This window comes from Acinonyx jubatus, chromosome B2 (assembly GCF_027475565.1).
Source record: "Acinonyx jubatus isolate Ajub_Pintada_27869175 chromosome B2, VMU_Ajub_asm_v1.0, whole genome shotgun sequence".
NCBI classification, from domain to species: Eukaryota; Metazoa; Chordata; class Mammalia; order Carnivora; family Felidae; genus Acinonyx; species Acinonyx jubatus.
The window spans coordinates 146,495,249-146,520,440 of NC_069385.1; the positions used below are offsets into that span (position 1 = coordinate 146,495,249).

The 25,192-nt window shown below is 47.0% G+C and overlaps 2 non-coding genes across 2 annotated transcripts; both read right to left on the reverse strand.

Annotated features, from left to right (window-relative positions):
• Positions 1–14,471: 14,471 nt before the first annotated feature.
• TRNAM-CAU (transfer RNA methionine (anticodon CAU)) lies at positions 14,472–14,543 on the reverse strand. The gene has a single exon. It is a non-coding gene; the product is annotated as a tRNA-Met (tRNA).
• Positions 14,544–19,208: 4,665 nt separating this feature from the next.
• TRNAK-UUU (transfer RNA lysine (anticodon UUU)) lies at positions 19,209–19,281 on the reverse strand. Its single transcript has one exon. It is a non-coding gene; the product is annotated as a tRNA-Lys (tRNA).
• Between the last annotated feature and the right edge of the window lie 5,911 nt (positions 19,282–25,192).

Below are 25,192 nucleotides of genomic sequence, written 5' to 3' on the forward strand. Positions count from 1 at the left end.
CCTTCCCCGGGATCTGGGGCCAGGGCCTTGGGGTGAACTGAAATTCGTTCCGGGAGAGAGAGACGGGAGGGGTGCGGCCTAGGAAGATGGGGTGGTGGGTCAGGGCCGCTTCCAGAGTGAGGGTGATAGAGACCAAGGCAGACCTGGGGAGAGGGAGGGTGCAGGGGGCCGGGTCGGGGGTGGGGGTGGGGAGGGGCAGGCCCTGCGGGCAAAAGTTGCTGGAGAGTAAGGCAGGTTGGGGCAGAAAGCACCATGGGGCCGGCGCGGCGGCGGCTCAGGCTCAGACCTCTGACGGAAAGATTCTTCTAAAAGGAGTGCCAGTTTCTGTATAGACAATGATGCTACATATATTTTTTAAAAAACGTTTATATGTGTTTCTGGGGGGCGGGGGGTGCCCATTCGTGGACTCAGGCCGTGAGAACGTGGTAGCTTCAGTTCCTGTCTCCCGGGACGGTATTGCCAGGAAGCCAGGGTGCCGGACCGAAAAGGAAGCCTCGTGACGCAGGCTGCAGCCGAGGGGGACGCGCGTGCGACAGATGTGGGAGATGGGGGGAGGACAGGCCGGAGGAGGGGGCCCAGGTCCCTCAGGAGACGTTGGGGGCCCGCGGGGCCGTGCTCCCTGAGGCTCTAGGATGGGGCTGGTTTTGGGGGTGCGGGAAACACCCCCAGGGGCTGGAAGAGGCAGGTGCTCCCGGAACCTACTGCTGGAGTGAGAGTGCGCCGCTGGGCCGGTGCCCACGGCAGCGGGGAACCCGCGGACCGAGAAGTCCCCGTTCTCGCCCCCAGGCTTCCAGCCCCTCGGGGTCCCACTGGCGCCACCGAAGGAGTTGAGGACAGTTTGCTGCCCCGGCTCCGCCTGACGAGCAGGCGAGGACGCGCTGACACCACTTGCGTAAAGGTCGGAAGCGGGCACACCACGTGTCTGGCCACGCCTAGATTTGTGGCGCGTCTATAAACAACCGCAAAAGAATGGTGAACACACACTAGCAACGCCTCTGGGTGGAAAGGTGGCATCGAGGAGGAGCGATCTGAGGCTTTAAAGCTCCTGGCAGGCTCTGATTTCTCAAGCTGTGTTGTGCAAATCGGTGTATTCGTTTTACTTTATATATTGCATCTGGGGGCTTTGTTTTGTAAGTTTAAATCCAGGTTAGTTAACACATCATGTAATAATGATTTCAGAAATAGAATTTAGTGATTCGTCACTTACATACAACAGCCAGTGCCCACCCCAGCAAGTGCCCCCCTCGATGCCCATCACCCATCTAGCGCCTCCCCCCCCCACCTCCCAGCAACCCTCAGTTTGTTCTCCGTATTTATGAGTCTCTTACGGTCTGCCTCCCTCTCTGCTTTTATCGTATTTTTCCTTCCCTTCCCCCATGTTCATCCGTTGTGTTGCTCAAATTCCACACATGAGTGAAATCGTATGCTACTTGTCTTTCTCTGGCTGACTTATTTCTATATATTGCATTTTTGTTGTTTTTTTTTAATTTTTTTTAACATTCATTTATTTTTGAGACAGAGAGCATGAACAGGGGATGGTCAGAGAAAGAGGGAGACACACAATCTGAAACAGGCTCCAGGCTCTGAGCTGTCAGCACAGAGCCCGACGCGGGGCTCGAACCCCACGGACCGCGAGATCATGACCTGAGTCGAAGTCGGACGCTTAACCGACTGAGCCACCCAGGCGCCCCTATATATTGCATTTTTGAATGGGTATGTGGTTTTATGCAGTCTACTTTCCACACTGGAATATAATGTATCCGGGTCAATCTTCTGCAGCTGAAAGCAATTAAGGTACAGTTAAAAAAAATTTTTTTTTTAATCTTAAGTCATCTTGTATGTACCCACTCACAGAGGGACTAGGAATTCTATTAAAGTTTGGGGGTTTAGCTCCTTGGACAGAACACGGCGTTTCAGATCGCTTTCTAAGAAAACTTCGGAGATAGGAACCCACGCTGAACGTTTTGCTCTCACGGCAGCGTCCGAAGGGGGAAAAACTTGTCTGGGAAGCTGCAAGAAGGCCCGCGTGAAAGCCGCGTGGCGGTTCCCTCTGTCCGCCGGCTGAAGTTCAGAAGTGACTCACCTCCCCGGCGGAGCCCCGCAGCCCCGGGGCACCCAACAGAAGGTTCCACGCACCGTGGGCGTTGACGACAGCACGTGGGGCCAGGTGTTGGCGGGGCGATTGTAAGGAACGAGTCCACGCGACGTGCCAGGGGGGCGCGGCCTCCGGGAGAGCGAGCCGAGCAGGGCACGCCCGGCAGAGGGAGCTCGCGGAGGGCGGCGGGGGCAGAGGGGCGGGGCCTTCGCTTGAAGCGGCGCCGCGGTCCCGGCCTCCCGGCGCAGCGTGGGGAGCCTCGGCCTGCGATCGCGGGCCCCGGAAGCTTCCTTCGGCGAGGATTCCGCGAAGCCTCCCGCTCTGAGAACGTGAGGGAGGTTTGCAGATTCCTGCAGGCGTTTCTTGTTCTCACTTAGCGCCCGCTTCGCGGGGACAGAAGGGCCCTGCGTCGCTTCAGCGCCTTTCCGGTCGTCTTCTCGAAACCCCTCCTGTTTTCCCACCGGAAGGCCCCGCGCTGTCTCTTTGGTCACCAAACACGACTCTTGGTCTTTTTGTTTTCTCTTCACCCCCCCCCCCCCCCCCGCTCCCTTCCCTTATGCCTCTTTTCCTCGTCTGCTCCTTCTGTCCCCGAGCAGCGCTCGGCAGGACGGATCCGGGAGGCGGACTGCCTGGCATCGGTTCAGTCCCCGCGGCATCTTCGCCGGGTGGCCCCGGGCGAGCCTCTCTGCCTGTCCTCGTCTGTAAAGTAGGAGCGGTCCCCGTTCGGCCCTCGGAGGAGTTTGTGAGAATAAACTAAAGTGAGTCTCTGTGAAGCATTAGAACGCGGCTTTATACGTAGTAAGCGCTGGACAAGTGTTTATCGAATACGTAAGTCGTCTTCTCTTACCTTTATGGTAAACTTCCTGCATTCAAGGCCATCTCAGCGTCTTTTTCCACGTTCACGTTGCTTTTAACATTCCTCTCACATTTTAAATACATTCTGGCATTGATTATTTTGCTTCTGCTTTAGTTAATTCCGTTCATGACTTCCCTCTACTGTTTTTTGTTTTTTCATTCCTCCCCTCTTCCTTCTGTGTATTTCATACATGAAGCGACTTTCTTAAAAGGTCCAATTCCCAGGAGGCGGTTAAGCGTCTGACTCTGGATCTCCGCTCTTGGTCTCGCTGTGTGGGTTGGGGCTCCGCGCTGCGCTGGGCGTGGAGACTGCTTAAAATAAAAACAAAAGACAAAATATCCGAGTCTCAATCCCCTTTGCTGGGTAACCTCTTGTCTTCTGTTATAACTTCTCTTGCTTTTTTTTTTTTCCTGCCTTATATTTTATTCATCGTTATTACCGTCCCTTTCTTTCTCATTTAAGATGCTTTGCATACGTTCCAGACGTTCTACATATTTTCTTTATGCTTTTTGCGACCACTTACGTACCAAGCTCTTCTTTTTCCTGGGGCTCACTCTCTATCGTTCTGCAAGTGGCTTTTGATTTTCTCTGATTTCACCAGTGGATGTGTGTAGCTTTTGTTCCTGTTTCTCCCGGGAGCCTTTCAAAATTTCTTTACATATAGCTCTTCAAAGTCTAGCATTCTCCTTTCATCTCATGTTGTAGCCCCGTGGAGCATCATTACTCTCGTTACCATAGCAACTGTCTCTTGTCTTCCACTTTGCTGCCGCTGGTTTACACATTTCATTTTTATTTTCTCTTTCTTCATTCTTAGTCCTCTTTCCACGGATCCCCATAATTTCCTCTTTCCCTTCTTTATTTTTGCTCATCCTCTTATTAAATGTGTTCTCTTGGGTTTTTTTTTTTTTTGTTTTCCATTATTTTTTAATCCTCGTATGTCAATCAAGATTTCCAGTATTGTTTCAATAATGCCTTTAATTATTCTTTTAGCTTTTAATTCTGTACGTATATAGTTGTCTAGAAACCCAGGCAGTCTTTTTTTTTTTTTAATCCATTATCTTTGCGCCTTGCCTGTTTGCTTAATCTTTTCTTTGTTTCTGGGGCTTCTCTTTAATGTTTTAGGTCTTCTTGATGCACACCTCGTGCTGGTTTACACACCTCCACTATCGCATTGTTGTGATCACTGTATTTTCTTCTTCCTCAGCTTGTCTTTGTAGGATCGGTCAGGGTTCACCAGAGAAACGGAACAAAGGGCATCTGGAGAGGGTGAGACGGAGAGAGAAATTTTAGGGAACTGGCTCACCCCGCGGTGGGGACTGACAAGTCCCAGTTCTGCAGGGGGAGCCGCTGGGCTGGAGCCACAGGGAAGAGTTGTCACAGTTCCAGCCCAAAGGCAGTCTGGGGCAGAATTTTGTTACTGATTGGATGACACCCACCACATTCTGTAGGGAGGGTATCCCGATTTGCCCCAACTCTACTGATTTAAATATTAGTCTCGTCTAAAAAATACCTTCAAGTAATATCCAGACTGGTGCTTGACCAAATTAATACCTGGACACAGGTCGCTTAGACAAGTCAACGCCTCAAATTAACCGCCCCCCCCCTTCCAAGCTCTCTCCCTGTGAACGTTCCTCTTCAGTCTCCTCCTTTTCGGGGCTCAGGACCCGTCCTCTGCTTGTCCCCTCTGCCCTCGCTTTCTCCAGAGCAGCTTTGCATAGTGTGCCTTTCTAAACGCTTTCAACAGACGCCACCCAGAATGGCACCCCAACCGGAGGGGGGGCGCTTGCAAAACCAAGGTGGCTGAGCCATTCCCTCCAACAGCCACCAAGCAGGTCGCGACACAAAACGACAAACTCGAAGCACGCTGTCTGCATTGCACACACCCCCTCCCCTTCCCTCCGACAAGCCACACCACGACCACAGCCTGCCGTCTCCACGGTCATGAAACTGGACGGTGGGCGGACAGACGCCCGTTCCTGTGAGTTTTCTCGTTCGTCTCAGAGTTCCAGAACAGTTGCTTCTGTTCCTTGTGGCCAGCTTATTGGTTGCTCCCGTGGAGGGAGGGATTCTGGGAGCCCCTACTCTGGCACTTTCTTGACGTCCTGTGTGTTCACCCGTCAAGGACGTTTCTTGCAGGCACGTTACAATTGGCTCTTGCTTTTTTTTTTTTTTTTTTTATCCTGCCTGACAACATGCAGCTTTTAATTTGTTTTTCTCCCCCGACACGCCCCTTTTTGACCATATCCCGATTGAGTTTTTTAATGTTTATTTATGTTGAGAGAGAGAAAGAGAGAGGCAGCACGAGTGGGGGAGGGGCAGAGAGACAGGAGATTCCAGGCAGGCTCCCCGCTGTGAGCCCAGAGCCCAGCGTGGGGCTCAAACTCACTAAACCATGAGATCATGACCTGAGTGGAGATCAAGATCGGATGCTTAACCGACTGAGCCACCCAAGCGGCCCAATAGCCTGATTAATTTTAAGCAAGAATGTGATGCCATCAGACAGAATGTAATTATTTTCCACATAATAAATATGTTGAGGGGCGCCTGGGTGGCTCAGTCCGTTAAGCGTCCGACTTCGGCTCAGGTCATGATCTCCCAGTTTGTGGGTTCGAGCCCCGCGTCAGGCTCTGTGCTGACAGCTCGGAGCCTGGAGCCTGCTTCAGATTCTGTGTCTCCCTCTCTCTCTGCCCCTCCCCTGCTCACGCTCTGTCTCTCTCTCCTTCAAAAATAAATAAACATCAAAAAAAAACTTAAAAAAAAAGTTTGGAAGAACGAGCCAGGAAAGGAGGGATATAGTGCTTATTTGTAGGAAATAGAATCAGCATGACATTTCTTCCCCCTATGAAGGGGGAGTTGTAAAAAAAAATATTTAAATGATGCCACTTTCAGCTCTAAACTCAATTAATGCTCCTGCCTGAGAGAGGAGAAACAAATTTGGAGTGTAAAACCGTGAGTAACGTTTGGCAAATGTGTATGCGGTCAGTAGTTCTGGAATTCGGGAGGAAGGTCTTGGCCAGAAACCATCACTCGGATAACAATGAGTCGTTGCAAGTTCCTACATGTTACAGGATTGTTCAAACTCCTTAAGACTCTCCGCGTGTAGTTTCTTTTGCTTTAGATGTTGAAGATACATATTTTTGAAGATTTCATTTTTGAGGAATCTCTACATCCTGCGTGGGGCTTGAACCCACAACCCCAAGATCGAGTCGTACGCTCCACCGACTGAGCCCGTGTGCTGGGCATTGAGGATGGTTAAGTTGAGGTTGAAATTGTGGGAGTGAATGGGATTGCTAGGAAAGAGCGCGGAGTGAGGGCAGAACCCACGAGAAACGCAGAGGTGCAGGGATCGGAAAACAGGGCTGCGGTGGGGGGGGGGGAAGGTCAGAAAGGGAAGCTGAATGAGAAATGGGACAGCAGAAGACGAGGAGTAGCAAGGATGTGGGAGCGGTCGGTGGTGACCAGCCGTTCAGCCTTCTGCCAAGAGTTTTACATATACCTTGTGAAGAAAAGGAGAGGTCTACAATTTCTAGGTCAGTGTCAGGAGAAGGACTGTTTGTTAATTAAATGACAGAGACTTTGTCGTTTCTGTTGGGTGGCTCGAAAGCGAATTTGTCTGGTACCTTAATGAATACAGCTGATCCCTTTACCCACCTCCGTGGGACCCTCAGGGCATCTGTAAACGTGAGAAATGTGTTCTCTAAGCAAAGGAAATTTGTCGTAACAAGCAAAATTAGCATTTTAACCGCAGAAACTACTCAGGAGTTTTAACTGTGTGGTCTAAATATGTTTTATGATTCGTAACGCAGCAGTGTGCGGTAATTATGCTGAAAAGTGAATTCTATACATGTAGTACCATTTTTTTAAGTTTTTAGAAAAATGTTTATTTATTTTTGAGAGAGAGAGAGGGGGGGGGGAGGGGCAGAGAGAGAGGGAGACACAGAATCCGAAGCAGGCTCCAGGCTCCGAGCCATCAGCCCAGAGCCCGACGTGGGGCTCGAACCCAGCAACCGTGAGATCACGACCTGAGCTGAGATCCAGAGTCAGACGTCCAACTGACTGAGCCACCCAGATGCCCCACCTGTACTACTGTTGTCCATAAAAGGGACAAAATATTTAAAATTAAAGGTTAGAATTAAAAAAAAACAATATTGGAATTTGAAGAAAAAATGCCTTTTGTTATATTCTACATTGTCCTTATTTTTTCTTTCTTTCTTTCTTTCTTTCTTTCTTTTTTGCTTTTTGCAGAACTGTCTTTAAAGTAGAACAGACCCCTCCTGGAAAATGGCCTAGAACAAGGATCAAGGTGTGCACGCGAAGCTGAACTGGTCCATACAGAGAAACGCTCCTCCAGGAGTGTGAATGGGGCATGACACCGAGCCTCTGGAGACAGCACAGATGTGCTGTGGATCCCTGAACATTCGTTCTAGGGCCCCCGCGACTGCTGTCATACTGGAAATAGATTTATGTGACCCTTTAAGTGACGCTGCCTCCGTCAAACAATCGTGCAAGTTTTCTTTTCAACTGACGTAATTTGGGGGGTTTTAATTACCTTTCAAACTGGCATCGGGCGCCCGGGGGGCTTCCTGCTCTTCGTTGTGTATCTGCACGTCGCATTCATGCGACCTCATCAGAAAAAGCCCTTAGATGCCATTCTCGTTCATCTAACTTTGGCTGATGTGACAACAGCCACCTTCAGGGGCGTCCCGTATATCACGTCCCCCTTCGGAGTCAGGATGTTTTGGAGGCTGTCCAAAACATTTGTAAAGCTGTGCTGTGCATTCACAGAGCGACGCGGGGTGTTTGCATATGTGCTGCTTCTCTCCTGAGCAGTTTTCAGGCCCTTGTCATCAGCCCTGCTCACTCCAGGTGGGCATGGCTCAAGTCCAAGATCTACGCACACATCCTGCCCCTGTTGGTTTACTCCTGGGCCAGCAAGGTGCTAATCAACACGTGGGTCATCATAAGCACTGTGGTCACAGGCAGCTCCGCTGGGGTCGGACCCGTATATTCCCTGAAGTTCTGTGAAACAAGGCGGTTCGCGTACCATCAGGCAATGTTGTTGCGAACTGTCATGTTTATGCAAGATTTCTTCTTTTTGTTCCTCATGATTTGGACCAGTTTCTACATGGTGACCGTCCTGTTCAGGCACCACAAGACAGCCCTGCGGATTCACGGGACCAGCCTCTCGCCTTGATCTTTTCCCCCGAAACAAAAGCCACCCACGTCCCCTTCTTGCTAGTAAGCTGCTTTGTTTTCTTTTACGGGGCTAACATGTGTCTTTCCATTTATATGGGCTCTTTCTACGAGATAAACCTGATGCCGGAGAGGGAGAGCATCACTAGTTTTCTCTCGTCTTGTTACCCAATGGTCTGTGCTTTGATGTTGATTAAATATGGTAATAGGGTTTCCAGATATGCCTGTGCCTTTTCAAATATGATCCTTTTCCCTTGCTCACAACTGGGATTTCTACTGCATCTAAAAAATACTGATAAAAATTGTTTTAATTGCAAGAGAACACGGTGTCAGAATTGGTATGATTTTAAAAGCTTACCTATGTCAAGGAGCGCCTGAGTGGCTCAGTGGGTTAAGCGTCTGACTTTGGCTCAGGTCATGATCTCATGGTTTGTGAGTTCGAGCCCTGTGTCGTGCTCTGTGCTGACAGCTTGGAGCCTGCTTTGGATTCTGTGTCACCCTCTGTCTGCCCCTCTGCCACTTGCTCTCTGTCTCAAAAATAAGTAAACATTAAAAAAACATTTTAATAAAAAAGTTTATTCATATTGAGAGAGAGAGAGAGAGCAAGCAGGGGAGGGGCACAGAGAAAGGGAGAGAGAGAGTCCCAAGCAGGCTCTGTACTGTCAGTGTGGAACCCGACTCAGGACTCCATCCCACAGGGCTCGATCCCATAAACAGTGAGATCATGACCTGAGCTGAAACCAAGAGTCCAACGCTTAACCAAGCCACCCAGGCGCCCCTAGAATTATTATGAGTATTAGACAGCAGTCTCGATTACATCTAGGTAAAAAATTTGAGAAATATGAATCCATTTTGATTCAATCTATGAAAATCTCTTCAAGAATAAGAGCACATTGTGGATGAATATGTACAATATAACGTACATATAAATTCTAAAAACGTGGAAAATTATATCGATAAAAAAATACAATGCAGTAAAAATAAAGAAATGTAATTAATGGTAAAAATCAAATTCAAGAGAGTGTTATCTTTTTTTTAATTTTTTGATGTTTTTATTTATTTTTGAGACAGAGAGAGACAGAGCATGAGCAGGGGAGGGGCAAAGAGAGGGAGACACAGAAGCAGAAGCAGGCTCCAGGCTCTGAGCTGTCAGCACAGAGCCCGACGCAGGGCTCGAACTCACGAGCTGTGAGATCATGACCTGAGCTGCTGAAGTCAGACGCCCAACTGACTGAGCCGCCCCAGTGCCCCCAAGAGAGTGTTATCTTTAAGGGGTTTGGTAGAAGATGCAAAAAGTTGGGAACCACATTTTCATTTGTAATATTTTGTTTCTAGATTGGGCTATGTATCTATTATTAACATTTGTATGTGCCCAAGATGTCCTATAAATACATTTTTAAATAAGCAGATTAGTTCTCATTTTCATACTGTCTTGTAAATCATTTATTTGCACACATTTTGCATTAGATTTATAGAGTTGGTTAGATTTATGATTTCCAGAAGAAATCATGGAACAGATTTCTAGTTCCACGTGTAGTATATCCTCTCACTGAATATTCCTAATCTAAATGACATTAAATTTAAAATTTTTCCTAAAATTATAAAATACTTTATAATCTAGTAGGAACTAAAAAGCTAACATCCAAGAAAGAAAATCATTTCTGGGCATAACTGACTAGCTTTTCATCAACTCTCCCACTAAGGATTATTAGAACAGGGTGAGAGGAATGTACGTATATTATATATATAGTTACACACGCACGCACCCCCATATAATATGTATAGTTACATACACACGCCCCCATATATATTATATTATATATATAGTTACACACACATGCACCTCCCATATACATTATGTACATAGTTACATACACACGCACCCCCATATGTATTATATTATATATATGTATATATATATACATATATATATATATAGTTACATACACACACATAGGGTGTGCGTGTGTGTGTATGTGACTTGAAGCCATTGGAGACATAAATCTTACCAAAGTGGGAAGACCTCTATTCAGAAAGCAATAAAACGTTGTCAGGAGACTGTGAAGAAAACCTGATTAACAATATCCTGTGTTTATTGAATCAAAGAATCAGTATTGTAAAATTGTAGTTCTCCTTAAAATGATTGGTTATAAACTCAATGCAATTACAATTAAAAGACAGTATTGTGAAAATTGACAAGCTCATTCTATACTTGGAATGGAAATATAAAATCCAATACTCTGTTGAAAAAAAAACAAAATGAGAGGATGTACACAGACAGATATCAAGGCTTATCGAATGCCATGGTAGGACAGTATGCTAAAAATAGACCAGTGCAATCAGTGTCCAGAAACAGAACCAAACATTTGTAGACACAATTTATGAGAAAGATTGCACTATATAGCAGTGGGGGGAATGAATGGTTTTTCAATAAACAATACTGAAAAAATAAATCCTGTCCTTTATATCACATAAACAAAAATCAATACCGTATTAATCTTAGACTTAAATATGAAGGGTGAAACGAAGCTTCTAGAAGCTAACATAAAGGGATATCTTCACGAGCATGGAGTAGGCAAAGATTCCGTAAACAGAAAACTGAGTGGCACGCCCATAAAGGAAAATATTGATATTCTGGGTTAAATTGAAATCAGGAAATTTCTGTATGTCAAAAGACGTCGTTAAGAGAGTTGATAGCCAAACTGTAATGTGGGAAAAGATATTTCCAGCACATCTGACTGACACAAGTCTTTTATCCACAATACGTAAACAACACCCACAAATCAATAATAAACGTACAGACAACCCGGTAGAAAAAGCACAAACATTTGAAAAGGCTTTTTAGCAAAATAAAAGTACGCAGAAAGCCCCTAAGCGTATTAAAATATGCTTGGCTTCATTATTAATCAAGGCAATGCAAATTAAGATGTTTGAGTTGCAGCCATACACCTAGCAGAATGGCAAAATCAAAGAGTGTAAATTGTTACAACTTTGGGAGTCTGTTGGGCAACATTTTATAGTGTTGGACCTGTCAACGAATCTCATTGATCCAACATTCCGCCTCTGTATATAGACTCAGACCCCGACATATACAAAAATGTTCCTTTTTTTGGTTTTTTACTTGTAGTCGTCCCAAATAGATAAGTTGTGTAATATACGTACGATGGAATACTTTCCTGCCATGAAAATGAAGACGCTATTGCTACATTCAATAGCATAGATTACTTTACAGGCGTAATTGAATTAAAAAAGCCAGACACAAAGGAGCATAGACAAGAGGACTCGACTGACATATATTTTAAGGACAGTGGAAACTAAACTTTGGTGTTAGAAGTTAGAGCGGTGGTTACTTTTTGGAGGAAAGCGCCTGACAGGTGGCCTCGCGGTCGTCTCTGAGGTGCTGGTGATATTGTATTTCTTGATCCGGAGGCACCTGGCTGACTCCGCTGGTGGAGTGTGTGACGCTTGACCTCAGGGTCGTGAGTTTGAGCCCCACGTTGGACGTGGAACCTGCTTTAAAAGAAATGTTGTTTCTTGATCTAGATGGCGGTTCCTTGCGGGTTTTCTGCGTGAAAATTTATTTACCGCCATCTATATGAATTGTGTGATTTAAAATATTATAAGCCAATTCTTTAAAAGCTTAAGGACTGTTATGAATCAATACATACGTTACAAATCCGTTCTTTGAGAGTTCATTTTAGAAAATGAAAATAATAAAACGTTGCAGAGACCTAAGGGACATGTGAAAATGGAATCTAAAAGGAAAAACACAGAGCAGGAGAGCACTTAGGGCACCACGTTGCTTTTGCTTTTAAGGCTCTTACTCCTGGAGGCAAAATTGCATTTCTATCTTGGCAGCTTCTAAATTGAGGCAAGGCGACGTCATTGGGATCTGTTGCAAATAGAGGATCACTCTGTGTTATCGCACGTCCCTCCTGGTACACGTTCATCTAACGATGACCTAGAAACAAAACTCAGCCCCCACTCCCAGTGAACTGCAGGAACAATGGTCTTGTCGCTCTGGGAGCTGTGGAGTGGAAGAGATGGAAAACATCCTCACTACTAAGAAGTCAAAGCCCCAAAGTGGGCCTCTGAGCGGACAGGCCTCCTAGATGCCGTTCCCGAGTAGTTCAGGGAGCCGCAAGTCACAAACAGAGTTTGAGGTTTGTATTACTGATCTATTACTGGAGCAATTCCACATTTAGTAGTTGAAACAATCAACAAGCACTTATCTCATGAGGTCTGTAGATCGGAAGTCCAGGAGTGTCCTTTCTGGGTGGTTGCAGCTCACGGTCCCGCCTAAGGTTGCCAACAAGATGCCAGCTAGAGTTCCAGCCATCTTACGGCGTGACTCTGGCAGGAGGGTCCCGTGCCAAACTCTCCCAAAGGTACTGGTCGGGGGACTCGCTTCCTCCCCACATGGGCCTCTTCCTGGGGCCGCTCAGGACATGGCACCTGGCTTCCCCAAGAGCCACAACCACCTCTGTGTTTGGCCACAAAAGACCAACCCTGAAACGATGGTGTAGGAGCTATACAAGGGCAAGAATATTAAGAGGTAAAGATCATTGGGGTCATCTTAGAGGCTGCCTCCAGAGTCTGGCCTCTGGCCAGTGATCTATGACACTCACTTATGCAAAACACACTCACCAGGTCCCGAGAGGCCCCAGAGGTCCCAGAATTTAGCCTTTAAATCAAATCCATGGGTGTGAAGTCCCTTGGGTACGGTACCTTGAACATATTCCTTCAGGTACAAAGAAAGGAACCTTGCGCCTCAAAGGAGAAAATACTCTCTTACTTGGAGGAGGCTTTGGACCTTTGACTCTGGAATTAAATGTCTCTGGCTCTACCAACCAAGCCCCATAGGCCCCCAGGAAGTAGCTTTTATTCATATACAGAAATGGTTTCAGCAAATATTGCTGCTATTGATGAGTATTGTAAATACGTTCTTGGACTCAGGGAAGACTGTTGAAGAAACGGGTTCAAGTCCATGGGACCAATTCACGGAGAAGTGTATTCAGGTATCCTGAGCGCTACGCCGTAGTCACTGGTGAGCTGTTCTACGTTGTTTGTACCGTGTCTGAGAAGCCATTCCGGTTTACGTAGAAGGAAGTAGCTAGCATCGACACAACAACCCTTGCTTATTGACATAGAGTTTGTAAGGGTGAGACTCAAAAGTGGAACCAATTGATTGTCTTTGGAATATATTTAGTAACACTTATCATGGTCACTGGTCTTCTCTGGATGACCAAGAAAAAACAAAACTAATGACGAATTAGGAGAAGGGGAAAGCAATCGGTAGAGAGCAATGGTTGGAATTATTACTACATTTTGCCAAATATTTACTGATGTAAAAAAAAAAAAAATGAAGCATCCAGGGAAGGGAATGTCCTGGCATATGTGACCCTGCTTTGTGCCCTGAACTTCACTAGTTTGGGGATGATTTTACCTTCTAAACTACTTTTTGCCCTCATGTACTTTTTAAACAAATACCTAACGTTTTTCATCAGATATGCGTGAAGACTGTAATGACTGGCATATCGTAAACTTTTCACTGTTTTTTGAAGTCTGGCATCACACTCCTTTATCACATTAAATGGAGTCTAAAAACCATAGTGATTGACTACCGGCCAAAATCCCTTTAAAAAATAGAAAAACATGCCCTTCTATGAAGGGAAATTTTATATTCGATTCTCTTTCTCCTTGAATGAGTTTATGCAGATTTTATGTATATTTATGTATATTTTATGTATATAAAAGATTTTTGTCTATAATGTATACATTATGCAGATTTTATGTATATAATGTATATTTCCTTAAAGTCCTCCTTTGCTCATGCTGTTACACTAGCCTGCACTAAATGTAAGGATAAATATCACAATCTGCAACTTTGCTGTTTGATAGGACCACACATCTGTATCATAATTAATTCTTTTGGTTTGAGTTATATTTGCATTTATGCAACGCAATCAAAACATCACCGGTAGATATTAGCACATTTGGAAATCCCTTTGCTGGAAGATATGGCAGAAGTAAATATGGAGTTTGTCACGTTCTCCATGAAATCTCGGAGCATATATAAGACCACCTTAACTGAAGGAATATTTCCCATTGTTCTGGACACCCTGGATGGAAGGAATTTCACCCTTCTGGGAACTTGAGCTGGGTGGAAGTTTGAGAATTGCCTACTTGGAGGAGGCATGTTTTCAAAGGAAGTTGGGAACGAAGAATCCAGATTCGAGGAAGATCTGGAAACTGGTTTAGGTGTTTGGGCTCATTGTCTAATTTAGTAAAACTCTGCTGCACGAGGAGGCAAGTGTAAAAGGCTCATAGCAGAGGATGGTTTCGATCCATCGACCTCTGGGTTATGGGCCCAGCACGCTTCCGCTGCGCCACTCTGCTTCACCTGTTGGCTCCTCTGTTTTTTTTATTAATGACAAACATCACCTTGTCGGAGCTGAGCTATATATATATATATATATATATATATATATATTTTTTTTTTTTTTTCTATCCCCTTCTCTTCGAAAGGATTGTCACCCTCCTCTCCGCGTGTGGGAGATCCGCTCTCCCCCGACCAGGCGGCCAAGGGCCCCGACCTCCGGGACCGCGCTTGTCCAACCAGCCCAAGAGTGTGCAAGCTCGGGATTTTTTTTTTTTCCCCCTTAACTTGATTTACTTTCCAGGAGCCGCTCTTCGCTCAGAGAGCCGCGGGGGGAAAGTGCGCTGAGCAACTCCGTGCGGCCTTTTCGGCGCGATCCGAGTCGTCGCGGAGCGGACCCGCCGCCGTCAGAGGAGTCGTGCCACCGCCGCGCGGGCTTCCCCTCCAAAAGGCTCGCAGACCGTCGCGAGGAGGAAAAGGAGGTTTTCTGTTTGTGCTGCAAGGAAGCAGACTGTCCCGGGGACGGCGCGCCGGGAACAGAGGGGACCCACCCAGCGCGGTGCTCCCGGGCTTGCACGGGGGCCACAGTCTCCGCTGGATCCCGTCGGGAGCCGTTTTCACACGCACGCGCGCACTCAGACTCACACACGTGCATGCACTCACGCGCGCACTCACGCACGTACGCACTCACGCACACACACGCGCACAGTCACACTCACACACGCCGTCGGAAATAAAAAACGAGACACCGATAGAGACAGGAGCTGCATTCCCTTGGCTCCGATCAGAGCAGAACTTTGGGCACGTCCCGGAACAACCGCCCTGGCTCGTCGCTGCCCCCGCGAGGCCGCCAGGCCCGAGGGCGCGTCCCGATCGCTGAGAACCTCGGATCCTCGCTGATGGAAACTTCGGGACGACGGGCGTGAACGAGCTCGCGGGGCCGCCGCTCGCTTGCTGCAGGTATTCGTCTCCCCTTCGCCCCACGCCCGTCCGCAGGGACACTGGAGGGGCGGCCTCTGCACGCTTGCTCCTGTGCCAGAGCCGGGCGCGCGCGGCCGGTCCCGGGGCAGAGAGGGGGCGCGCACGGCCCTTCCGGGGACAGAGCGGGGGCGCGCGCGGCCCTTCCGGGGACAGAGCGGGGGCGCGCACGGCCCTCCCCGGAGCAGAGCGCGGGCGCACAGCCTTCAAACTTTCGGACCGCATCCCCCCGAGTCAGAAATACATGTTAAATCACAACTCAATACAGTATGCAAACAATCTGTCTACTGGTTTATCTATCTTTCAATCGAGAGAGAAAGAGAGAGAAAGGAAGAGAAACCAAATTCCATCACACAATATTTTACCACATGGGGTTTATTCTGATAGTTCCCACTCCCATGATAGTCTATTTCATTTATTAAGATACCAGTCTTGGCCTTTTCTTCGCTGTTGATTTTACACTTCTGAGACACATAGTAGATTGAAAAACACTGGCACCTGTATAATGGTAATAAAAAATGGCTTTGTCCCCCTGGAGTCAAACAATGGAGTGGAAGACAGTGCCCTTTTCATATTGGAGGGGACCAGTAGTCAAAGAGTTAGGGAAAAGGTTCTGGTTCCAGCAGCTTTTCCGTTTGGTATTACACAGTAAACAAGTGAACTTTGTCAGGGTCTATACCCCAGATGCCTCCCTGTATGTGTGTCCCTGTGGCAGGTGAAGGGATAGTACACAGGCCACACTGTCCTCTCTGAGTCAGCGTTCCCACCTCTGTCCTACATTTGAGAGGCGGTTTCTGTCCCCTCATCTGTGGCAGCATTCTTGCCTCTTAGGGCATATTCCGCTGGGGTTTTTCTCTGTTTCACCGTATCCAACATACTGTTCTGATGGTCCCCTCTACCCGGAGAATTCTTACTTCTGATCTCTATAGGATTTGCTCCCGGCCTTTGTTCAAATGGCAGGACCCATGAATCCAAAGGCTTTGTAGAGATTCAGCCTGCCCTCCGTTTTCTGTGAGTACCTCGAAGAGCTGTTTGTTTGTTTGTTTTTACTGCTGAGCTGTATTCCACAGAATAGGTGGACCACCGTGTGTTTACCCAACCACCTACTGGGCAGCGTTTGGGCTGTTTCCCAGTTTGGGCTATTACAAACAAAGCTGCTCTGAGTGAGAATGTGGGGCTTTGTGTGGACATAAGTTCTCGTTGTCCTGGGATAACCACCCAGCAGTGGAATTGCTGGTGCGTAGCTTTTTGAAAGAGGCGACCAAACTGCTTTCCAGGGCGGCTGCACCACTTTCCCTTCCCATCAGCCATGGGTGACAGCCCCGGTTTCTGTGCCCCCCGGCCAGTCCTAAGCAGGGTCACACAACTAAACTGTGTTACTGTAACTCTTCTGAGGGGTGCGCGGTGACACCTCATCATGGTCTGAACTCACATTTCCTAAATGACTGGTGATATTGAACATCTTTTGCCGGGCCATTTGTATATCCTCTTTGGTAAAATGTCTCTTCGTGTCTTGTGCCCACCTCCATGGATTTATTTCTTAAGTAGGCTCCACACCCAGCATGGGGCTTGAACTCAAGCCCCTGGGACCAAGTGTCAGATGCTCTATCCACAGAGCCAGCCAGGCATCCAGGCTGGTTGCTGTTTTAATGTTGGGTTTTGAGAATTCTTCACATAGTCTAGCTGAGTCTTTTGCCAGATATGTGGTTTGCAAATATTTTCTCCCAACTGTAACTTGCCTGTTTATCCTCTTAAGAGGGTCCTTTCCAGAGCAAAAGCTTTTAATTTGACGAAATTCAATGAGTCACATTTGTCTTTTATGGATGTGTTTTTGGTGTCATGTCTAAAGCTCTGCAAGCCCGAGGTCCTCCAGATTTTATTTTTTTCTAAAAGTTTTACACTTTTATGTTTTTTTTAAATTTATTTTTGAGACAGAGAGAAACAGAGTGTGGGGGGGGAGGGGCAGAGAGAGGGAGACAGAATCCGAAGCAGGCTCCAGGCTCCGAGCTGTTAGCACAGAGCCCGTTGCAGGGCTCAAACCCACAAACCATGAGATCATGACCTGAGCCCAAGTCAGACACTCAACTGACTGAGCCACCCAGGCACCCCTTGTATTTTACTTATCATTTCCAATTACGTTTTTAATAAGGTGTGAGGTTTAGGTTGAGGTTTGTGCTTTTTTGCCTATGGATATCAAATTCGTTCACCACCTTTTTTTTTTGAGAAGACCAAGACTTTCCTTCCTCTTCTAAATTGCTTTTGCACTTTTGTCAAAAATCACTTAGCTGTACTTGTATGTGGCGATCTATGGGTTCTCTACTGTTTCTTTGACTTACACGTCTGTCTGCCAATGATGTACGGTCTCTTACTGTGGCTGTAAAATAAGTCTTGAAATAAGAAGGTTGGTTTCTTCCACTTTATTTCTCTTTTTCTCAGAATTGTTTTAGTTATTCTAACTCATTTGCCTTGTCATATACATTGTAGAATAGTCGTGTTCGTGTCTACAAAAAACTCACCCGGATTTTGGTAGGAATTCTGTTAAACCTGTATCTAACTTTGACAAGACTTGACGTCTTTGGGTCTTCCAATCAAATGAACACAGAATATTTCTCCATTTATTTAGGTCTTTGATTTGTTTCAACAGCATTTTGTAGTTTTGTGTTTTTCCGCATGTACATATCCAGGTAGATTTGAAGCTAAGTTATTTTTTTAAGTACCATTTAAATGGTACTGTATTTTAGTTCTGGTGCCCACATGCTTATTGCTAATGTATAGAAATACGATGGATTTTTGTATTCTGATCTTGTATTCTGTGACTTTGCTGAACATACTTATTAGTTCTGGGACGTTTGTGTTTGTTTTTAGTTTCCTTAGGATTTCCTATGGAACCATCGTAACATCTTCAAGTGGAATGGGAAGTACAATCTGTAGGCAGAGAGGGAGGGGGAAATGTGTGTTTCTGGAGAAAAATATAATCCACTGAACAATCAACAGCACCATCAACCTGCACTTTGCCAAAATTATAGAAATGAACAAAATGCACTTTTGCAAAATGCAAAGTGTCCTGGTGTTTCTGGGTCGGATAAATATGTCACCTAAGACCATACTGCAGTATCGGACGAGTTAACTCCACACCGTTTTTGTTTATCATTAGAATGTGACATGGGCGCCTGGGTGACTCAGTCAGTTAAGCACCTGGCTCTTGAGCTCAGCTCAGGTCTTGATCTCGGGGTCGTGAGTCCCAAGCCCCTTGTTGGGCTCCGTGCTGAGCGTGAAGCCGACTTAAAAAAAAAAAGAAAAAACAAAGTGACATCAGGGGGGTTTGGCAGAGACTCTCCTCACCTGCCAAGGGGCTCAGTTGTGAGCACAAAGGACAGAAAATCTGAAGGTCCTGGATTTTGACACGGTGAACACCTTACTCCGTAAATATGGTTTCCAGTTCCTTTTCTAAAACACCCAAGTCTAGAGGAATAGTTTTCTTACACTCCATGGACTTTTGAACATTTTGTACTGTGTTCCTGGGAAATCTATTAAAAAGTGCTAAAGTTGTCTTCTGCTTGGAATAGAATAAATAGCAAACCTTGGCTACTGGGTAAGGTTTTACTTGGGACAGGTAAAAGTCGTCTAACTTGAACCCAAGCTTAACCTTCTCTGAAGGACAAAAACCTAGAGAACCTTCAGACCCCTAGGGAAAGCAAGGACCATACTGCCTGGACAGGGACTTGAACCCTGGACCCTCAGATTAAAAGTCTGATGCTCTGCCAACTGAGCTACCCAGGCTCTCAGAGCACAGCCCTGTCCAGATGCATAAATAAGATTGAAACTACTTCAGCTCAACAGCGTGGTTGATTCATTCTTGCATTCAGGAAAGGCAGCTGAACAGGCGTTTAATCTCTATAGTCAGTCAGTTCACTCAGCACTTTATGTTTTCTGTAGGTAGAGAAGGAATGTGCATCTAGAAAACAACAGAGAAGGAATATACATCCAGAAAACAATCCTTATTTGAGTACAGTTGTAGAAGGGGAAGATAAACAAACGCAACCGATTGTTTCCAGTAAATATTTATGGAATGCTTAGTGAAATCTTTAACCCCTTATTTACAGGGCACCGAGAAATAACCAAAAAGGATACCAAGAGGAACAAAGAAACAATAAAAATATAAATAACTAACAAAGAACAAGAGAAGAAATGTGAAAAGCAACCAGGGGAGAACGCTGGTAAGAATCTGAGAAATTTGGGAACATCTGCCAATTTTTTTTTCTTGCTGTAAGAAAAAAATGAGTCGTTAAAAAGGAAGAGAAATGTCGTGGTGACTGTGAGTGGCCCTACTTTGTACCCTGGGCTGGTGTTCTTAACCCCTGAAAGAATGTTGGCAATTTAGTATTCCCTGTTACATTTTTTTTCAGTGGACATGTAACATTTTTCTTCACATGTTTAAATTCTTCCAAAGGGTGTTGTGACTTGTATCAAAGAAATCTAAAAGGTAACTTAATACTTAGCCACATGCCTCGGGGCACCTGAGCGTCTCAGTTGGTTAAGTGGCAGAGTTGAGGTCAGGTCCTGATCTCACAGGATGTATGTTCAAGCCCCGCAAGGGGTTCCGTGCTGGCAGCGGGGCCTGCTTTGGATTCTCTCTCTTGCTCTCTGCCACTCCTTGCTTGCGCTGTCTCTCTCACAGATAATTAAACATTAAAAATATACTTAGCAATATCCCTTGTGACAGAGAGACCCCTTCTTTAATCTTCCGTGGAAGAGTTTACTTGGATCCTTTATCCCCTTGAATTCGTTATTTCCACTTCATGTCTCCCATGGAACTTTATCCCAATACTGTCATTTTGTATTTGGTCTTTCTTGATCTTCCTACCATACGCTTCTAGGAACCAAAGACAGGTATAAGCTTTGAAATCTGATGTTATTTCCTGCGACCCCAAATCTGTGTTAAAAACACTTCCTGTGGGTTGTGTTCTATTTGCACCTGCCTTAGTGGGAGATGTAATGGATGTGCATGTGGAATTCGTTACCCCCTCCCCCTCATCGCCCCCCAAAGAAATCGTGGAAGAGACCCAGTCCTCCAGCAGGAGAGTGTGACAGCGAGGCTGGAGCGCACGGGCACAGTGACCTTCCTATTGTCTCATGTCCTCCCTTGCTTCTCCGCTTTGCAGGCGCGGTCACCCTGGAACTCCTTCCCCTTTCCCGATTTGCCAGCCCCTGCTTGTGCTTTGGGTCTCAGTTCAGACACCACCCATCACCTCCTTCTGGAAGCTTTTGAGGACGCCTCAAGACTGGCTTTGCAGCTCCCGGAATACACCCAGGATCCCTGGGGTTATTTCCGTGTTATTAACAGCACTTGTTACATGATGTGGTATCACTCCCTGGTTTGTCCCTTCCCGGGGCATGGCCATGTTCGGGGCCCAGTCCTCAAATGCCGCGTATGTGCAAATGCCTCTTTTCATCTCGGACTATGCCTTCTAACTCCAGCTTCACAGATGCAATCGTTTCCTGCACAGGTATTTTACACTTGCCACCGTCCGAAACTGGACTCCTGCCCCCCCTCCCCAGTCTGGCTCCTCACCCGTCTTCCCCAACTATAACCCGTCTGTGCGGTGCTGTCCCACTGGAACGCCCATCTTCCCTTGCCTGCTGCCGAGATGTGTGCAACAGACTCGTCACTGGTCTCCTGTTTCAATGTTCCTTGCCTTCTTCCTGTCTACACAGAATGAGGGCAGAACTCTCCAGGGGCTCCCCTCTCATTCGGATAAAAGCCCAGCTGCTTCTAGTGACCTCCCTCCCCTCCCCGTCTTCTCCAGCCACAGCGCCTCCTGCTGGTGCTCAGACAGGCACGAACCACGCCTGCTCTGGGCTCAGGCCTTCGCCCTTGCTGTGTGCTCTGCCCCGAAAGCTCTTTCTTCCCAAAGATGCGCCTAACTCGTTTCCTCCTGTCCTTCAGGCCTTTGCTCAAATAGCACTTGCTCAGTGAAATCTTACCTGCTCAACGTACGTAAAATTTCAAACCACTTTTTTTTTTAATTTTTTTTAACGTTTATTCATTTTTTGAGAGACAGAGAGGGACAGAGCATGAGCAGGAAAGAAGCAGAGAGAGGGAGACACAGAATCCGAAGCGGGCTCCAGGCTCTGAGCTGTCAGCACGGAGCCCGACACGGGGCTCGAACTCACAAACTGTGGGATCATGACCTGAGCCCAAGTGGGATGCTCCACCGACTGAGCCACCCAGGCGCCCCTCAAACCACTTTTTAAAAGTTGTCCCCATCATCTTCCTGCTTTATTTCTTATAAGTGCATATACTACATACTTTTTTCACTCATTTGTCTGAATTTCCCATTAGCATGCGAATTCCCCGGGACAGAGACTTTTGCCCATTTTGCTGACAGCCATCGTCCCGGGGTCCAGAGGAACGCATGTCCTCTGCGGCTACACCTTAATAATCCGTTAAGTGCGTGTTGAACGAACGGCCTACCAGCCACATAGGAAGCACGCAGTAAACAAATTTCCTGCAGGAGGACGTGTGAACACATTTCAAGAGTTTAAGACCGAAAGAGGACACGGATGGTCTTTTCCTCGGTAGAGTGTTCTAGGCTCTGCTTACATGGCTCCTGGTCGTGTGTCTCAACCTGAGTTGCCGACTGTGGGTCTTCTGTCTAATCATGTGGCCTGACCGCACTGGTCGGTGCTGGTGCAGGAGCCACAGCTTGTGGTGGGACTTCACACCTGAGACTTCCTGTCTGCACACGTCGTCTCCGTGGTCATTAGTTCTCCCCCTTTCCAAACCTTTAGGTCGCCAAGGAATAAACCCTGACTCCTGAGCCGCTTATTTTTTATTTTTGAAAGAGAGAGAGAGCGCGAGAGTGGAGGAGGGGCGGGGGAGGTCGGGACAGAGGATCCAAAAGGGGGCCCCACGCTGACAGCTGTGAACCCGACACGGGGCTCAAACTCATGAACCGCGAGATCATGACCTGAGTCGAAGTTGGACACTCAACCCACTGAGCCACCCAGGCGCCCCATGGGCCTTGCTTTTGATACTTCAAACTACATTTTGGAAACCGTGGGCATTACAGTAACTGCGTAGTTACATTCTTAATACATTTCACCACGTGCACATGTTAATTTTGTCTCCTTTTGAAACTTACATGTAAGTATAATCCTACTAAATGTTTCCTTTGTGTCTTCCTTTCACAGTATTATGCTTGTAAGGTTCATCCGTATCGTTCTCTGTAGCTCTGATCTGTTGTCAGCTGCTGAATAGTGTTTGACACTGTTTATTGGCGTTGGTGCAAATGTCCACTCGGGTTGTTTCCAATTGTGGCTCTACAAACAACACTACTGTGAAAATTCGGATACTCGTCTCCTGCTGTATGTGTGCACGTGTTTCTCCCAGGGAAACGTCTAGGATAACGTGGTATGTGTATCTTCAACTGACGAAAGTCCAGCTGTCTCCCACGGTATTTGTGTCAGTTTAGACTCTGAATAGTAGTGATCGAAGCTATTACTTCACATCCTTGCCAATAATTAGTATTTCTTGTCTTTTTAACTTTAGCAATTCTGGTGGAAGATCAGTAGCATCTAATTGCAGGATTAATTTGCCTTTTCTTAATTTTCTAATAAGGTTGATTGCTGTAGTTATTTTAAAGTATGTGCACAAATTCTTTGGCAGTCTGTCCGGTCCGCAGAAGGTGGTCCAAATTCCCTCTCCTTGACCGGGGGCCCTAGTGACTCGTCTCTAGTTGAGTGAGGCAGAAGGGACATTGGTGACCTCTCAGGCTAAACATCTGCCTGGCTCCCTCTCTCTCTGGGAGTCACAGACTTCATAGTCCTAGAGGCTCTTTCTGATTTCTGAGTTTTCACACTAGTCCTCTGTAGGTTACTTACGTCACAAACATCCCCTCCCATTTTGTGAGTTAGGTTCATTCTTTCGTAGTGCTTTTTGATGAACAAATTCTTCATTTCACTTATTCTTAAAATAATTTGTAAATTTAATCTCGTTAAGTCAATCCACTTTTCCTATGTTTATTTTTTTAAAAAAATTTTTAATGTTTATTATTTTTGAGGGAGAGGCAGAGTGTGAGCAGTGGAGGGGCAGAGAGAGAGAAGGAGACACAGAACTTGAAGCAGGCTCCAGGCTCCAAGCTGTCATCACAGAGCCCGACGAGGGGCTCAAACCCATGAACTATGAGATCATGATCTGAGTCGAAGTCGGACACTTAACTGACTGAGCCACCCAGGCGCCCCCACTTTTCCTGTATTTAGTGCTGTTGTGTCTTATTCCTTATTCTTGTCCAAAAGTCCCCAGTGTGTATTTTTTATCTTCTCTTCTAAATGCGTTATAGTTTTGTCTTTTACATTGCAGCATTAATGCACCTGGAATTAGCTCTTAGGTATGGTGTATATTTTTCTCATACAGATATGTAATTACGCCAGCACAATTTCCTCTCCGTACTCCTCTGCATCCCATTTGTTAAATGCAGAATGTGCTCCTCTTTTGTTCCATTGATCCACTTGTCCGTCCTTGCACGGACACCACGCTGTGTGCCTTCATGAGGTTTTAGAGGGAGGGTTTTTTTTTTTTCATTGAAGAAAAATTGGCGTATAACATCAGTAGCAGGGGCACTACATAATAGCTCGGTATTTGTATACAATAGGAAGTTATCACCATACAAGTGATGCCCTCCGCCCATCCTCCAGCCCCCTTCCCCTCGACAACTACCAGTCTGCTTTCTGTATCTGTGAGTTTTGTTTTGTGTGTTCATCTGCTTTGTGTTTTAGAAAGCACATGAGGTGAGATCAGATAGCACTTCTCGACTTGGTTCCCTCCACCCGCGTGGAGCGTGGCCCAGGGCTGAGCAAGGGGCTCCCGGGAGCCCAGGTGATGCAGGCCAGGGGCGCTGGGGACCCGCACTCGGGGCGGCAGTGTTCCCCTGTGCCCCTGAAGTAGCGAGATGGTGCTCACCAGCACCTCCATCATCTGGAGATAGCCCCAACTGCTCCCTGCCCCTCCGGCAGCCACCGTGAGATTAGCAGTGATCTCCTTTACAAGGAATCCAGGCAGCTCTGGAGGAGAGAGTCAGCCCGGGGACCTTGAAAACGAGGGCATCTCAGGCCCCAGAGCCCCTGGGGCCCCTGGACAGAAGCGCCTCTTGCTCCCCAAGCCAGATGTTCTAGGGGTGTCCCCGCCCCAGCACCGGTCCCCAGGTTCAGGGGTGCCTGCGGTGGGACACACACCCCTCCCTGCTCAGGGAGAAACCCCCGCCCTCGAGGTCCCTCCTGTCGTGTGTCTGCTCCCCGGAGGTAGGGGTCTTGGGTGAAACCGCATCTGCCCTCCCCTGCCCACCCGCCTTGGCCTTTTCCTCCCTTGCTGTGGAGGGCTCTGCTCAGTTGGATTTCAGGTCTCTTTCGGCCTTATCGTTTTGGTTTCCAGATAGGCTGGAGGAAGACCAGTGCTCCGGTTTCTCGGACAGACTTGTGCGAAGCGCGCACGAGCACACGCCAACACAGACCTTCACCCGGCTTGAAACCCGTTTGAGATATCCTTGGTCACGTGCCTGCTTTGGGGTGCCTGTACTTGGCTTGGTGCCCAGCTCTGGGCGCATCGCGTGGCGAGAAAGGCCTTATGGTAAACGTTAATGCATTTAGAAACCAGCTGTATTTCCCCTTGCGGATGGGGAGCACGGCCTGCCCC